A 17,839-nucleotide genomic window follows, 5' to 3' on the forward strand; every position below is an offset into this window, starting at 1 on the left:
GAATGCATCATTACCTTCAGTATTTCAATAATAATGCCTTTCAATATTCCACATTGGCCTCACAATTAAAATTGATGTCCGATAATCCTGGACTTGGCCAGGTTATATGCGAGCAAACTCAAGAGCGCAGGCGCTCTCACGCCCTGAAGTGAATCTGTCTGTCTGTTGTTGCCAGGAAGAAAGAAAAGGAAAGTGCACAGGCCTGCCCACTGGCTCAAGCCGAGCCACAATCGCTACCACGTGCAGATAGAAGGAGAGTTGAAAGATGGGATAGAAAGACAGGATAGCAAAGACGCGCGGTATAAAGACCAAGGCCGATCCCGGAGGCAGTGCAATACCGGGCCAACCGGTGGCGGAAGTGAAGCAACCTTCAAACTCTCCGCCACATTTCCAAAAATAAGTCCAATTGGGACCCGTGTCAGATATTCTACGGGGTCCGGACACCGATTCATCTAAGTGAATCGGAAAGCACCAGTTTTCCTGCCGGAATCCTACGACGCATGTAAGCGCCGCAAGGTACCACGCAAAGAATGAAAGAATGGACAGTTTTCCACCCAGAAGTTCTAAAACATTTTGATAACGGTTTGGTCTTGCTCCTACCGCACTGGGCACCTTTTATTATACCGAAATCCATTTCGACTTGTCCAACCCTTCATTCCGAACTTCACGCGCGAAGAGGATCTTTACAGTCATCATCATCATAATCAGCCCGGATCAAACACAAATGACCCCCCAGTACGCACAATATACAGGTGAGCCTAAAGTTTTGAAGCACGCTTTTTTAGGTACACAGATTACTTTTCGTCATCACCATCAGCCTGAATACGCCCACTGCAGAGCAGACATCTCCTATGTCTCTCCAATTTACCCTGTCGTTTGCCAGCTGCGGCCAACGTATCCCTGCAAACTTCCCAATCTCAACCGCACCCTTAATTCTCTGCTTCCCCCTGCTACTACCAGAGTCCATCAAGACGCTATTGTGGCCGCAGGGCAGTGCGCGCACTCGTGAGCGAACTTTGGTGAGCCTCTGTGCATTCCTCGAACACACGGGCTTGACGTCCCGTCTGTTTTCTGTCAGGTAGTTACACGCAGTGACCGAACGCTCCGCGAGTTCTACCTTGAACGATTAATAACTGGACGCCCCACTCCAGTTGTAACCAACACAGTGCTGTGCGCATGTGTGATTTAATTCCTCTAAAATGAACTAATCACGAGCACAACCTGGACACATTTCTTATTGTGTAAATAGTTTGTACATATTACTTCTCCCCCTATCCTCTCTTCCAGTCCCCTCACCTCTTTCATTTCATTTCTCCATTCTGCCTGCTATCCTTTATTTCCGCTGCCCCAGCTCAGGTGCTTCAGTGATGGCAGATGCCGGGGCTAGCAAAAATCCTTTCCTTCCTTTTTGCTGTTATTTTTTAATAAAACCACTACAACCACCACCACCCTGCTACGCTTGCCTTCTCTTGGCATCCATTCAGTTACTTTTAAGGACCATCGGTTATCTTGCCTTTGCAATACATGCCCTGCCGAAGCCCATTTCTTCCTCTTGACTTTGACTAGGATGAAAAAAGAGGCATGACCTGTGCGGCATTGTAATGTCAGTATTGGCAGGCATGGAAAACTGGCGAATAATTAACTAGAAAGATGGTTCACCAATTTCTGACACTTAAATACTGAAAAATAACAGTTAGGCACCTGTTTGCACTAGAGATTTTTAGCTAGTCGTTAGTAATAGCTAGTGAACTATTTAGGTTTTCGAAAACGGGATTAGCTTCGGAGCTGTGAAAAAAAACGGATTGGTTTTTAGTAAAGGAAATGGCGAAGCAATTTTCTCACATCTCGATGGACACCTGAACCGCGCCGTAAGGGAAAGGATAAAGGAGGGACTAAGAGAAGATAACAAAGAGGTGGCTGAGTGGAGGGCTACGGAATAATTTCTTCCGCGTTGGCATCGTTACGTGCACTGACCTCGCACAGCACACGGGCGCCTTTGCGTTGCGCCTGTATAGAAGCGCGGCCGACGCGGCCCGGTACGAACCCGAGAACTCCGGCTCAGCAGCCGAGCGCCATTCTCCAAGAGCGCGCGTCTTTGGCACGCGCAAACCAACACCCATCTCATTACGTCCCTGTGTTTTAAACTGGCAACAGTCCCTCATCAGACCCCCCTTCTTCCCTCCCGGCCTTCTGGTGGTCGAAATTATTCCGGAACTTTAGTCTTTCACTCAAATCTTCCTTTCTATGCGCCGCGGCTGAGGTGTCTACCGAGGTGTGAGGCAGTTGCTCTGGTTTTATTTCTTCAAAAAAAATCTAAAATTCACCAGAGACACTTAAAGCCTGTTTCAGATGCAAGCGAAAATGCTAGCGAATCCTGCCGCCGTGGCGCAAAACCAGTTTTGAGTTGTCGTGGCAAGATGGAAATTTTGCGCTGCGACGTGCCGCTCATCCGCTCAGCTCGCTTACCTGTGAACCAGCCTTAAGACTGGTTGCGTTTGAGAATGCGAAAGCAGTAAAATTTAAATGCTCAGTGATGCTGCGCTGCAGAATGACGAGTCATGATTGCTAATACGAGGCATGGATACGCATACTTTGTACAAACGACCTACATCTAAGATTACGTACCTGTAAAGTGCTTAGGCATGCTGCGTAGCAGAAGTAAAGGGCTGTCATGCGTCATGACTATGACTGCGATACCTGTAAAGTGCTGATTGCGTTGCAGAAGTAAAGTTCTATTTATGAGGCATGAGTCATGATTATGAGTGCCCATCATGGCTACGCATGCTTTGTACAAACTCTACACAGCTTATACATCACGTCACTTGCAAAGTGCTGTCATGGTACTTCGCAGCATGACTGTGTCATGAGTGATGACTTTGACTACGAGCCATGACTTTCGTAGGGCATAATGCGCTACGTTTCATCATTCACGATTATACATGTTCGCTTACATATGTTGGTGACCTCGTACATCGGCGTACTCCACCATCCGAATTTCGTGCCTTAGACCTCGGCGGACAGCTTTTGTGGTAATGGTGGATATAATGCTTTCGCATTAAAAACAAACTGTGGCGCTGTAGCCTATTTCCCATGTGGGCTGGAGCAGAGAATAGGAGCGAGGAGGGGCATTAGGAGCGAAAAGCGATAAGCACTGCACCACGACGAGACAGAGAAGCTCGTATAGTACGGGCGGCACGGAGCGACGTGTAGCAGTGGACATTGCTTTCCAAATACGCACGCTTTTTGGAAAGTGCGCACGAAGGCCACCCTCCGCTCTTCTGGTGACCTCCGCTGAAATAGCCTGTATATACAGCAGCTTCCCAGCTGCCATTCATGCCCTTCACTAAGTTAGTTAATCATTGAGAGTTGCGCAAAATTTACAAGTGTTTATTCGTCGTATGCACATCTTATGTAGGGGTTTCCGAAAAAGACCACTGGCATTCGTCACCTTCCCCAAAACCAATGCTTGATCACTACCTTTCGGGTGAGCTTGTTCGCCCCGCGAACAAAGCGAACTTAATACACTTTCTTGGCTTTCTAATCCAGCCCGTCCGTGATATGCCGGTCGAGAGGACTGGTAAAACCATGGCTAGGGGTCTCCTTTACTCCATTAAAATTTGCCGGTCTGTCTTGTCCTTGGCGTTAACAATGAAACGCTGGCGTTAACAATGAAACGCTTTACTACACCACATTCCAGTTCGCCCGTCAGTACCGTCTTCTTTTTTCGGTGGGTTTGAGCACGATCGATTGCCCGTTTCGCGCTCAGAGCTGGTCGCATTTTGTCCTTTCACACATGCCTTTCATTTCCACGTTTTCGTTTTGCTTAATTTAAGAAGTTCAAAACAATGTCGCATACACACGTTATCGGTGCGCTAAATTCAACAGCGGCCGTTTAGCTAGGTAATTAACACCTCGACTGAAATAGAGTACCTCTGCACTTAACCTTCAACTTTGATAAAAATTGACACGGCGTTCGGCGAAGGCAGCCAACGTATTGCACATCTGGGATGAGTTGCAGCAAGACATTGGCATTCGAAACGACTCTGCCAAGGGAGCCTTCAGAAACAAGTGGCAGCCGGCCAAATTCAACGGCGACTAGCGGCAGCTTTTGTTCGTTCTTATGCCTGTCATCCCAACTTTTCACCGTGCCAATAATATTCTTCAGCGCTCAAGCAGCGCTGTTCTTCTCTGTGAACAAACAACTAGGCCCTATATTTACGCTGTTACCTTTTCGGAATGTCATAGCGTAAACAACAGGTGTACACGGAACTTCCCTGTCTTACGGCATCTTTGCTGTGTATTTTTTAGCACACTCTGTGTTATAATTACCAGAAGCCAAGTCCTTATTCCTTGAAGTCACGCTATGTAATGCGAAGGAAGGCTAGTTAAGCCTTTCTTCGAGTCCTTTTCCTCTTAATATTATCAGTACAGGCTAGCAACCTGGTACCCTTTTCGTGTTAAATTTCCCGCCTGTTCTCCTCCGCTCTATATCGCTCTCTTTGCGATCAGTGTTAGTTGAAGAAAGGGGATGCGTCTCTTTGATTGTTGCTGTCTCTGCACATAACCGACTGCTGCCATAGGAGTGCGGGAGCAAAACGAACACAGAAAGATAAAACATTGACGCTATCTTAGGCACCGCCATCTGGTCTAGTTGTAACCATCAAAGCAAATACCTACGTCAAACAGCGCGGAACCGTACAAAAATATGATGAAAAAAAAATTGAAACAATTCCCTTTTCATGCAGTGCTAATAACGGGGCACTAACGTAGATCTGGCACCGTTTTGACTTAAATAACTAATTAGCGCAATCAGAAGACGTTTTGGACCCTTTTTAAAGCTTTGTTACACCGAGGGTTCGTAGCATGGAAAGCAAGGCTTCTTTTTTCTTTAATTTGTTACTAACCTAACCATTGTTTTTCAACTATTGTTTTTCAATACATAAAAATGTTCCACCTTAACAACTGCGCATTTATCTCTGTACTTACGACTGCTTTTATAAGGCATTGCGCGCCTTGTTTATCCACCTTGTTCAGATTTCTAGATGAAGTTAGAATAAGGGCGTCCTTGTCAGAGCCTGACGATTGTAACGGCTTGAGTTTGAATACCGTTATTTTCACTATTTTCAGCCTAATGCGTCCACAGCAAGACCAAGGCCTCCACCATATCCCTCCCAAAGCCTAACGCAGCCACCCTACGCCAATATATTCTTAGGGCGTTATCTCTACTGGTCCCGTTTCGAGTCTCCGAGCTTTGCTTATTCCACGGATAGAATACAAGATGGCAGCCTCCATAGCAGACTATCCCAGTAGTTGCCATGGTAACCGATGGAATAAAATGGTAAAAGGCGGCAGCGTGACGTCCGAGCACCACAGCTCGAAACTAATTGATGTTGATCCGGTACGCTATGTGTTTCAGGGAAGGTGATCACTGGTGTTTAAAAGTAGGGTTTTTGATGTAAACAGAAGCTTTCTCCCGCATAGTAATGCCAGCGTTAGTGGACGTCAAAAAACAGGCGAATCATCTTAACTAGCTAAGTGATTAGCTAAACTCTAATAGTCAACTTTTTAACTATTACCAATGGGCGTCTGATGGTAATTAGATATTTGTAGCCAGCCGTTAATAATAGCCATATCAGTTTTTAGAATTTCGAAAACGGCATTACTCTCGCCGCTGTGGGACAAAATCTGGCTACATCTTGCAAAAATACATGCACTTTCGAAAAGTACGCAGGCAAAGAAACCCCTCCAGTGGTCGTAACTAGTCAAATAGCCCAATTTTGTCGTGCCACAGAGGCGAGAATTAAGGCGTTTTAGAAATTTTAAAAACTGATATGACTATTACTAACGGCCGGCTACAAATCTCTAATTGCAATCAGGTGCCTGTTGGTAATAGCCAAAAGTTAGCTATTAGAATTTAGTTAATCTCTTAGCTAGTTAAGATGATTCGCCTGTTTCTTTTTTTTTTTTGACGTCCGCCAACGCTGGCATTCCTATGCGGGAAAAAGCTTGTTTACCTCAAAAACCCTATTTTCAAAAAAATTAGTGCACCTTCCCTGAAACGCCTGGTATATATCTCACTCTAGCACGTGTCAAAGTCTGGTCACTTAGTCCCGACATTCGTGTAAAATTTGTAGGCGAACCGTTTGCCGCAGAAAGTTCGGAGTTGTGGCATACGACTTAAACTTACTAGTCAGTTAGTCAATAAACTTACTAGTCAAGTTAGAGTCTAACTTGCTGCAGTGATTTGAACCGGCGACCTCTGTCAGGTGTGTTAACGCTCGATATTCGATCGCTGTTTCAGCGTCGGGTAATTTTTTTTTATCTTCACTTTCGTTTCAATTTCTTCACCGCGATGCGATGCTCGTCGAGTTCGGTTGTAACTTACTCAGCTCTCTTACCCCTTACTTAGTTCTCTTTAATTACAGTTTCTTCCTAAACTTTCTTCGAGCCCCGTGCTGTCGAACTTTACCTGCATCGGCGGTGGTTGCCTCGGTTTTGTTTCTTTTTACTTTCTTCCTCGTTTTTTTTTTTGCATTCCTGACACCCTGGCGCTTCAGGCTACATCCTCCTTTCACTGAAATCCGTTTCTTATTTTCTCTGCCGTAAGACATCATCTGCAGTTTTTTCTCAGCCTTCTGTATGTTTATTTCGAATAGCATGTCGTGAAACATAATGAAACTAGCAACAAAAATGGGAATGCAAGATAAGGAAGTACACAGGGCAACGCTGTCCTGTGTTGCTGTGTCTCTTGTGTTGCTGTATTTGCTCCTGATATCATTATATGCTTGACCCACAATAACCAGCCCGCATGTTAGCCCTATTTCAGGAAATCGTCAAAACGAATTTGTTCTCTATGCGCGCTGATTTCTTTCTCTACTGTAAATTTCCCCGTAAAATTTCAATATTCCTCTCCGTAGCTCGCTGCTCTGTTGTCAGTTCAATCTCAGGCCCCTTCTTTATAGCCTCCAGTTTTCGGTGCCTGTGGGGAGTATACCACTGTTGCACAATCTCCGCTTGAGGGACAACGGGAAGCTCATAACTCAACAATGCCAGCCGGCGGGCTCAAATTTAGTCTCATACCGCTGGCAGTTTGCCGTGGTCCAGATCCGCGGCCATATTGCAACGATGCACTTATTGTACTTCGTCACTACCGGTCGTGAACCATTGCCTCTTTCCCAGACTCTTGATCAAAGCTTAAGGTTTGTTCGCAGTAATTTTTTGTACCACCCTTCTCATCGACGGGTTCTCGTCATTAGTCATGCGTGACAGCTCTTCGCAGTCAGCAGGGCAATACCATCAGCAAATCGGAGGTTATCGATGTGTACTCTGTCATCGCTTTGTCCCGCATTTTCCAGTGCAAACCCTTGAATGACTTGTGTAGCAAGCAGCCAATTGCCACGGATGGGTTTATTTCTCCTGACAAATTCCTCTTCTGGCTGGTATGCAACCTCTTCTTCCGTGGAGAAGTACGGTCGATGTGCAGTCACTCAATATTTTTCTTTGACATATCCCACTTTTATAACCGGGTTGCGCAATGCCCGTATGATTACTGCTGTTTCAACTGAATGGCAGCTTTCTCGGAGTCCATGAAGGATATAGCTTACGGTAATTCATTATATTGTGCGCAATTTTCTGTGGTCCGATTGGTGGTTATATTTTCACACTTATTGTATTCATCTACATAACAATTCGCTGTTGAGGGGAGGCCAGCAGCAATATTTGTCAGCTAGTTCCAATATGTTACAATGAAATCGTTCCTACTGCAAGCAACTTTCAGTTGGACTCAGTCACTAACAGCGTCGCTACTACCGATGAGCGCCGGCTACGTTGACGGAGAGCTAGCTGTTCTTTTCTTGCGCGCATAACGTTCTCTTTGTACGTGCAGTCAAGCACTTTTCCTCAGACAAGTTTGTCTTATTTATTTGGTTATCCCGAGCACATCCATTTAATTTATCTGAAAACAGACGACTCAGAGTGAGGTTACCTTTGGCATCAAACCTGTATAATGGTTCCAAATTACCAGCGCGGAAACAGACGAAGACACGAGAAGAAAAACACGACAGGACGGGCGCTGACTAACAACTGTTTATTTTTTAGGTAAACGGAGCACAATATATGCCCAAAAAAAACCGTGACAGTCAGGGAGCCAAAGATTACAAACCTAAAGCACAGTCATCAAAGGGCGGCCGACACATGCATGAACCAGAAGGAAAAATAATGAACTGCGTTCACTCGCGCCTTCAGAAATTGAAGCCATTCGTGTCTCGCTCATGTCCTCCTCATCCGTGTCAGTGTGCCACCTCTGTGCCCAAGGTGCACCGTCGGAGCGATGTTCAGATGTTACGCGCCAATGCCATGTAGGAACTTTTTTGCGTCCTGTGATCCACTTTTTTTTTTTCGGCCGCGAAATAGTCCCGGCGCCCGTCGTTCCCTGAGGAAGTTACAGTACTCTCGGCCACTTCGTTACTTTTTTTTACCTTTAAAGCTGCTGCTACTATAACTACTACGGCTATTGTCACTACCACAACCACCGCCACGACCGCTCACGTGATAATAATAACAATACTAATATTAACTTTTATTTTCCAAGAACACGTTGTGCAGGCTGAGCCAAAAAAGCTGGAAAGCAGCTTAAATAATCCCTCCCTTAACCAACGAAAGTATATATTTGCATTCAAGTAAGGCAGACTAGTCAGTGTGCAACAAAAAAAGAAAAAGTGGCATTTTTATTACGCAGAAAAAAATGAGTAAACCTAATCCTTGAACGCTTCTGTGGGTACATAATGCAGTTTCTTATTCATCCGCTTCGGCCGGGCATATCAGGATAGGTAGAATGCATTACACGCTTTAGAAATATAACAAACAGCAGCAAAAGAATCCGACGTCAGACCAAATTTTTTTACACCGCCTTTCCGCCGGCATTGCCCTGACCGGTCCCGGCCGAAGCGGGGCGACGCGAAATGTAGTCCTCCCGGAGAGAGCGAAAGCCGCGGCTAAAAAAGAAAAGCGCCGATGGGCGAGCCGGCCTGTCGGTGCGGCGAAAGGTTTTCGCTTCGCTGTTGTTTCTGCGGTTACCACGACAAAGCGTAAGACGAGGAAGCGGCCTCTTTCTCTCTACTCGGTAATCATCGCGACGGTGGTTATGCCACGCCATTTGGTTTGCGCCCCCGGCGTCTCCGTATCAACTACTGGTTTTGGGTGCGCCGTCTTCTCACGACGCTCGCTCCGGAGATTTGCGGCCGACTAACCTTGCCCGCTGCTGGCAGCGTCCTCTGCAGAGGCAACAAACGGGTGCGTATGCACTACGCGTGTCTCATTGCGCTCTCGCATCACTGAGCTCTATTCACGTATTACTGCTACGCTTGATTCCATAGGGATGAATTCGTTGCGCTATTTTAAAGAGGTTCACCGCCGCTTTCCAATCGATGAATTTCACCGGCTATACTAATGTAGTACCGACACGCTTGTTTTTAGCAGCATGCAGATAGTCTTGTATATAATGTTAGAGGGCAACCATCTGTGTGTGTGTTTTTTTTTTAGCGGCGCTGTTTTAAGACGCCTCATCTGCCAACTGCCAGTTTTAACAGATTATTGTTAGCATTGTTGTGTGCGGCATTATCAAGTCTTATTTTTGGACCTCTGTGGGACTTGCACTGCGCTTTGTTTCACGGCCACTAATGCGCCTGTAGAACACGCGCAGACTCCCAGGACAACCGCAGTGTACAACCATATTTCGCATCTCTGAAACTTAGGTGTGACTCGGTGTGTCTTTATTCGGATCCTGCTACCCGCGTCTCGCGGCACTTGCGTATGCCATCATAGATCGAAGACACGTTATTGGAAGAACGCCACCTGGCTGCGCAGTGTCGGCGTTACATTCAGAGTGTGTTGAATTTGGTGGGTTCATGCGCGCATTTGCACCAAATTAGCATTCCTCAACGAGAAGCGTCCAAAATATTCGCTTTCGTTAATTGGTGAAACGCGGCTAAACTTTGGCATTCCTGCTTCGGTTATTTTACCAGTGGTGCTCCAAGGAAGAGAAAAGAATTTGTTTGCCCCGCATAATCCAGAGATCTCGCCCTCTTTCTGTCACTCTTTTTCTGCCGCCATTGCTGCTGCGTTCCGTCAACGCAAAAGGATGTCGGAGTGCTCCCACATGAGACCAGTAATATCCAACACCATGGAACATCGTCATGAAACCTTGCTTGCATACAATCTCTCGAGAGAGGTGGCTGGCACCACCAACGAAACAAATTTGGAAGCTTGATACGTTTCAGGGCTGCTTTGTTGGGTGACGCGAACCAGCTCTCCAAGAGGTAGGGTGGAAGTTTCCCTACCACAGCAACGAGCTCAAGCGCCAGCGCAAGCAGAGCTACTTCGTTTCCCGATGCCTGAGACAAACTCGGCCACCGCCGCAGGTTTTCCTTTCTTTTGTTTTCTTTTTCTTTTTCTCCGCTGGGACCGGCCCATGTCTCGCAAAACCGGGTCGCGTTATGCAATTCCGAACTACCGTCTAGCTCCCTCCGCCCCAAGCAAGCCCATCAAAATTCTGGGAGACACACAGGCGCGTCAAGAAAGGGTAACCAGTCAGCGGGTTGTTCCGCGTCGCACACTGCCCCCGCCACCAAAGCGCGCTGTTCTCGGAAGAAAGGCTTCATGTAACGCGGCGCCTCGTCGCGCCGGTCTGTCATGCGGCTTTTCCGCACATTGAACAATCACTAAAATTTCAGAACCCGTTATCCAGGATACTGAAAATCGAAATTTCTTCACTTTTAAAATTAAACTATGAATACGCACAAAAATGGAATTTGTACGCAGGTTCCGCGAGCAGGTGAGCACCAAATTAGGGGATGGATGGAATGGATGGAAGATATGAGCGTCCATTTTGAAACCACGTGCTGACAGTTGCCACCGTGCGCGGCTTTTTTTTTTGTTTATATCTATTTGACGGATAACTTTTGTTCTCTATTTGTTTCTGTATTTTTGTCTGCCTCAGATGTTCACTGTCAAACCGCTCTAAATTTTTGAAGCACATTTGGCCGCAGGGCAGTTCTCTCCATTTTTTAGAAGTGGGATAACATCTTTATTGAAGCCTAGCACGAATCGCATTTCTGAGGCGACACCATCTTCGTGACTTCTGTCTAGCCTTACAACTGAGCTGCACGAGCTAAATATAATAAGCCCAGGTGTGTTGAGGTGCAACGTTAGGGACGGCAAGCGGGCACAGTGGGTTGGGTACAAAAGCGAGTTAACGACATCCTAGTCGAAATGAAGAGGAAGAAATGGGTTTCAGCAGGGCATGCAACGCGAATGCAAGATAACCGATGGCCGTTAAGGGTAACGGGCTGAATTCCAAGAGAAGGCAGATGTAGCAGAGGGCGACGGAAAGTTAGGTGGGCAATGAGATTAAGAAGTTCGCGGGTATGAGGAGGCCGCAGCTGGCAGGGTAATTGGGGAAGTATGGGACAGCCCCTAGAACTGCAATGGGTGTAGTCAGGCTGACGATGAGGATGACGAAGACGACAATAGTTTACCATTGGTACGCGTCAACCATCGCCGCAGCGTCCTCCATTATGGCTGTATTGGTATTGCACTTGTCGCCTCTGAAAGAATTGATTCCCACTTGCTGAGACTAAATGACTCTCGTGATCTTCCACCCTTTCTTCTGCGCTTGCAAATGCTCAGCAGTGGTAGCGCTTGCAGCTGCGGTCGTGCTATGGAGCAGCATGAGACAAGAGATGGAAAGATTCGCCTATGTCACGAAGGCCAGGTTTATGATGGTGCCCCCGATCGTGCAAAGGCTCCCAAGGCGGCCGAACGCATCGCTAATGCCGAAGAGTGGGACAGCGTTATGGCACACGAAGCATCAAAACTTGCGTAGCACGCTGGACAACACGCACAAGAGAAAATGGCGACACGGCAGTGCGTAAACAACGAAAATCGCCGAGTGCGGTGGTCCGCTGCAAGAGAAGCCGCTGATACAGCAGCCAACCAAGCGGGCGACGGCGGCACCAAGTCCAGCAGCTGAAGTACCCGGCTGATACCCGAGTGCGACTGCCACCACCTATGAGCCGTTCTTGAATGAGCTGCCCCTTTTCCTGCAATCGATCAGTTGCTTACACCTATTCTCTACGACAAATAAAACTGTATATTTTGCTTGCTTGTTTGTTTGTTCGTTTTTGTTTGTTTGTTTTTTTCTTGCTTAGTTGTTCGGCCGGTCGGTCGGTGGTTTGTTTGTTTGTTTGTTTGTATTTGATATCCTATGGGCAAACGCCATCCTAGAGGGGAGCGTTTTTATGGAAGTTCCACAAAACCTTGCAAACGTTTCTAGTTAGACCGTGTTAAGCAGGTGCGGAAACATGAGCGATCAACAATGGAGGCGGTTAGTCTGAGAATTCAACGAATGTATTCATTTTTCTTGCCGCGATATCTCCGTAAGAAAATTTCTCCGAAATAGAGACTGTCACTTTTCAAATCTCCATCGTTCACCTGCTCCCCAAAGGCAATATTACTCAGATGGGTTTGAGCGCTAGGGAACCACAAAGAGTGACTAGGGAAAGCTAGTAAGCCCTCCGGAGATTGTGCCTCCTGTCCCTATGCACTAAGCCCGTTATACTTAGTTGCACGGGCAGGGACATTTTCTTTTTATTTCTTTTTATCGTCCCACAATATTTTTGTATCTATGCACATCAGGTGGACGTCGTGGGAGCGGGTGCACTTGCGTCAGCGGATGATGGGGGAGGAGTGCTGCTTTGCTACGGAGAAAGCGCACAAGCGTGAGAACATCTCTTCTTTCATAGCGGGAGTGCCGGGTTTGGTACTTCCACGACTAAGTGCTTGAAATGTGGACGATCGTCTCCTGAGACAGGTTAGTTGCGCAGCGAAATTTTAATGTTTCATAGAATGCATGCATAAATTACGAAGTACTTGGAGCAAAGTACCCTCCGCTTGTGTGTAGGAGCAAAGACGTAGGAAAAAATGGAGGATGAGATCTGGCGGTTCTGCAGTCAGTTATAGAGGAGAGAGAGAGAAAGCCACTTTATTAAACAGCCACATATCAAGCGCTCAATACGTCCTGGGTATAGGGCATTAGAGCAGGCTGGTCGGCCAGTTGTTCCGACGCTAGCCAAGTACTCCAAGTAAGAGGGAGGGGTAGAGGGGAAGAAAGGAGCTACTGGGCACTGACAAAGACAGCGCTCCAGATTGGCCGGGGGTGAGAAGCACTTAGGGCAGGAGGGGCCTGACCACAAGCGAAATGTGCAGATGAGCTGGTGCGAGAAAGGTGTTGGTGCGAAATTTTAGCGAATACCAGTATGGGCAACGCTAAGTTGAGTGTGCATTTTGTGGAGTGTCTGAAAGGAGTCACGGAGCTGCCTGCAGGGTTCCTTGAGGATGTGCTTGTAGCGCAGAGTCTCGTCGCAGGTCAGAGGGCTTGACCAGATGATCGCTGGCGCCCGGATGAGTTTCGCGGGCTAGTTTGCGGACCAGCGCATTGTCCCCGATGCCATCACGGCCAGGGATCCACTTATCTGTGACCGTTGCGGGGGACAGGGTATGAAGGGCTTCAGTGAGGTCGGCGTGAAGGTCTGCAGCGATCGTGTGATTTTAAAAGGAGCGAATGGCAGTATGCAATTCTTGTATATTGTGTTTGTTATGTGGAAGGGAACTCATAAACACTACGTTGCACTTTACAATCCAAGGTGATAGCTTTCAACTGTGTCGCGAAAGCAGGCAGAAAATCGAGTTAAATTGTATGGGATGAAATACGTATTTATTTTCTCATATTATGTCCCATGTGCACAAGGAACAAACTGCGGCAAACGGCGCTATGCGAAGAAGCGCATACCAAACTTCGGACACCCCTCGCACTGCCAAACATACAAGACGTGTAATAACAGCTACCGAATTAATTTCGGATAAGTAGTGTTGCAAATGGGTCGCAAGCCCCAAGGGTAGCGTTGGCCCGGCGGCCTGGGGCACAGCTGGAAACATCCGAAGGTCCTGGCAAAGGATGAGTCGACTGCCAACAGAACAACTTGTTTATTCTAGCATCGGAAAAGAGCAGCCGGTCAGGGCGACCACGTTACTCGACGGAAGAAATCGGAGCCTCTCCTTGGCGTCCGGGGCAGCTGCCTTTATACCCTCGGAGTCGTGGGCAAGAAGGAACGGCTCGGGACGAGGCGCCCGAGACGGCGACGCACGGACATGTTGAAACGTGACGTGACGCATCCGCCGGGCCGGCGCCGGTCGGACCTCCTCGCCTCCCAGTTGGGGAGCTCCTCTCCCCGGCTGCCGCGCTTTGACAAGCGTGGGCACCAACATGCACACAGACACACGCACACACGAAGACACGTGGCATTGAAACCTGCCTGGACGCGCTTGGCGGGAGGCGTTAAATCAATCAAAGGAAGCTTTATTTCATAATTCAAAAAAAAATGTACAAAATATTTGGACCGATAGCCTACATGGCTAGTGTCCGGTCCAATACAAATCAAGTCATTTAGGCATTTAGGCAACCACATAAATATGTAAAGTGAGAAAAAAATGAAAACAGCGAATTAACACAGCGAAAGCATCCAGTGTCCGATCGCATGCAAAAACAAGGCATTTTGGCAAACGTACAAGGAAGGTATACACCGGCATTTTAAGAAACACAGAAACACAAAAAGGAAATCACATGATTACTTGATTTTGCAAGAAATATAATTTAGAAGATAGTTTAAAATTGCTGGCAAGCTTTATTTCCAATGGCAATGTATTCCAGACTTTCGTCCCAATGAACTCAATTAATCTCTCACCGTATGTGTTGTGATGGATCGGAAGATTAAAATTACCATTGGCAGCATGTCTTGTGTTGCGAACAGGCAAAGTGAATAAGCTCATCGGGAGTGGAGAGTTAGTTGTTAACATGCAGTTTACTAGAAGGGAGATTTTTTAGTCGCGTAGGGCGGAAAATTTTTGTACTCGAACTTCTTCAAACAGATTGTTACTTGGATGATGCAATAGAGAATATGTTATAATCCTTAGTGCTCGCTTCTGTAACCGTTGCAGAGGTGTGAGATAAGTTGAGTATGTGCGGCCCCATGATTCGCAGCAAGAACTCATCAGACAATGAACGAATGAGAAGTACAAGCTTCGTAATATGTTGCGAGGAAAGTATTGTCTAGCCTTAATAGGGACGTAGCAACCAAACGCAGCTTTATTACAAACGCTGTTCACTTGATTCTTCCAGTTAAGGTTATTGTCATAGATAACACCAAGATATTTAAATGAAGGAACTGATTCGATTATACAATTGTTCAATTATACAATTGCGGCAGCACTGAACGGGCCCAAAATGACCGCCACTTTGAACGAAGCCCCGGCGTCCGTTGCATCCGCGCCGGCTATACTGCGCGTCGTAGGCGAAACGTAACAGACCGCCTCGCCGGGAGAAGGAGATCCCGATGGTCAGGGGACTGCATCCGCTGTCCGGAGGGATGTCGCTCGATGATGCTCGTAATCGAAATCGGTCGTCCCTCGGCGTTGCTTGAGCGCAGCGCACAGAGAAGGCCTCGTTCTCAGGTTCAGGTTCACACAGGACACTGCAAAGTGACTTCGGGAGAGTTGCCATTTTTGTTCTCGTTCCCAGCAAGCGTTAGAACTACGCCGAAACGCAACCGCTCAGTCAGCAAGCACGAGACAACCCTCACTAAGCTCTGCCAGGCTCTTTCCCCTTTTATACTACTGCCTAGTTCCTTACAGTAGTCAAGCAGCACTCAGAACGCGTCCACAAATGGGAAAGTTGCACTAGAAAGCACGTCATCACTTTGAAACACTAAACAAAAGCAATATGTTAAAAATCCTGCCTCAGGAAGAAAACATCAGTAACAAACAACTTTGAGGCGGATTCCTACGTTAGGGGCCTCGACTTAAGCCATCGGCGTTACCGTTGAGACTCCCCTTTTTGTAACGCACCTCAAAGGAATATTGTTGCAAAGCGAGGCTCCAGCGCAGGAGGCGGCCATTTTTGGGAGAGATGGTCTGCAGCCATTGGAGAGGGCAGTGATCCGTCTCAATCATAAACCTCGAGCCGGCTAGGTAGCACGACAATTTCTGAACGGCCCACACGAGACACGCACACTCTTTCTCGGTGGCGCTGTACGCCTGCTCCCGACAGGTCAGCTTACGACTAGCATACAGGACGGGGTGTTCCACTTCTCCATTTTCCCTTTGGCACAGTACAACGCCCGTGCCTCGCTCACTAGCATCGCACTGAACAACGAACCCTTTTGTGTAGTCTGGCGATCGTAGCACAGGCTGGCTTGTTAGGGCGCTCTTTAGGGCGCTAAAAGCTCTTTCCTTTGTCTCGCCCCAGACGACTGTTTGGGGCTCTGTTTTTCTTAGAGCATCCGTCAGGGGAGCCACGATATCGGAGTACCTGTGGATGTACCTCTGATAGTAGCCGGCGACACCTAAGAACGACCGAATATCGGTCTTCGTGCGCGGTTGCGGGAAGTCTCGCACAGCGGCCACCTTTATTTCAGAGGGGCGGCGACGACCCTGTCCAATCACGTGACCGAGGTAGACAACCTTGGCCTGTGCTAATTGGCACTTGGGAGCCTTGACTGTCAAGCCCGCTTCGCGCAGGCGGGTTAGCACTGCCCGCAAGTGTGCCATATGCTCAGACCAGGGTGCGGAGAATATCGCTACGTCGTCTAAATACGGTAAAGCGAATTCTTCCTGTCCCCGCAACACTTTGTCCATGAGGCTTGAAAAGCAGTATGGCGCGTTCTTCAAACCAAAACTCAAAACTTTAGGACGGAATGTTCCCATTGGTGAAATGAACGCCGCATACCTACTAGCCTCTTCTGTAAGTGGAACCTGCCAATAACACTCTTGCAAGAGACGGTCCTTAGTCTTCTTAACTCCTAGGTGTCCGGACCACGAACCGCCATGCGACAAGCGCAACAGATCCTGACGGTAGCACTGAGGCACGATCAGCTGATCGAACTCCACTCCCCTGCGGTCTAGATACTTCCGGTACAGGACCCCACCTCTTTCCACAAAACGAGCATTTTTCTTGGCGATACCTTCCTTGACATTGCAGCGCATGTTTTCTAGGCTGCCATCCTTTTTTTTCTCGGCTATCAAAGCCGACCGGCTGACTTTTAGCAACCTATTAAGTCCATCTGACGTAGGCGCGATGAGCAAATCTGCAGATAGCTCTTCTAACTTTCCCGTGTCGGGCATTTCCTCTCGAGTACCTGGTGCCTTCAACGCTACAGGCTCAATTTTATTCAGTTCGGACGTGCTCTGAATATCAGCTTGCTGCGCCTCCGACCCTTTTTCATTGTTCGACAACGTCGGCCCCGCAACTACCGCATTTGCAGCGAGCTCCCGAACTCTCGATCTGGTTAAGGCCTGAACGCTGGCCTCACCAAACAAAAGCCCCTTCTCGCGCAGGAGGTGATCGGACCTGTTCGAAAATATGTACGGGTACTGGGGGGGGGGGGGGGGGGGGCAGCATAGATGACACTGCAGCCTCCGTCTCAATTGCTCCGAAAGGTCCTTCAATAAGCACTTTTGCTACGGGCAGACACACGCTATGAGCTTCCACGGCTTGCTTGATCCATGCGCACTGGCCCGTCAAAAATAGGGTTCTACGTAAGAGGGGTGAACTACATCCATTGTAGCTGCGGAATCACGAAGCACTCGGCACTCTTTCCCGTTCACGAGGAACTCTCGCATGTAAGGCTCGAGAAGCTTCATGTTCTCGTCAGTGCTGCATAATGACAAAAACACGACTTTTCTTTTTGTTTCTGGACACTGCGCCGAAAAGTGACCCGGCTTCTGGCAC

The 17,839-nt window shown here is 47.7% G+C and overlaps 1 protein-coding gene and 1 pseudogene across 2 annotated transcripts in view; one reads left to right on the top strand and one right to left on the bottom strand.

The window, feature by feature from the left end:
• The window catches only part of LOC144099578 (solute carrier family 41 member 1-like), a 196,575-nt gene that overhangs the window by 80,380 nt on the left and 98,356 nt on the right, over nt 1-17,839 (top strand). The window lies entirely within an intron of this gene.
• Nucleotides 305-426, bottom strand: LOC144099619 (U2 spliceosomal RNA; annotated as a pseudogene).

This window comes from Amblyomma americanum, chromosome 7 (genome assembly GCF_052857255.1).
Source record: "Amblyomma americanum isolate KBUSLIRL-KWMA chromosome 7, ASM5285725v1, whole genome shotgun sequence".
Taxonomy (NCBI): Eukaryota; Metazoa; Arthropoda; class Arachnida; order Ixodida; family Ixodidae; genus Amblyomma; species Amblyomma americanum.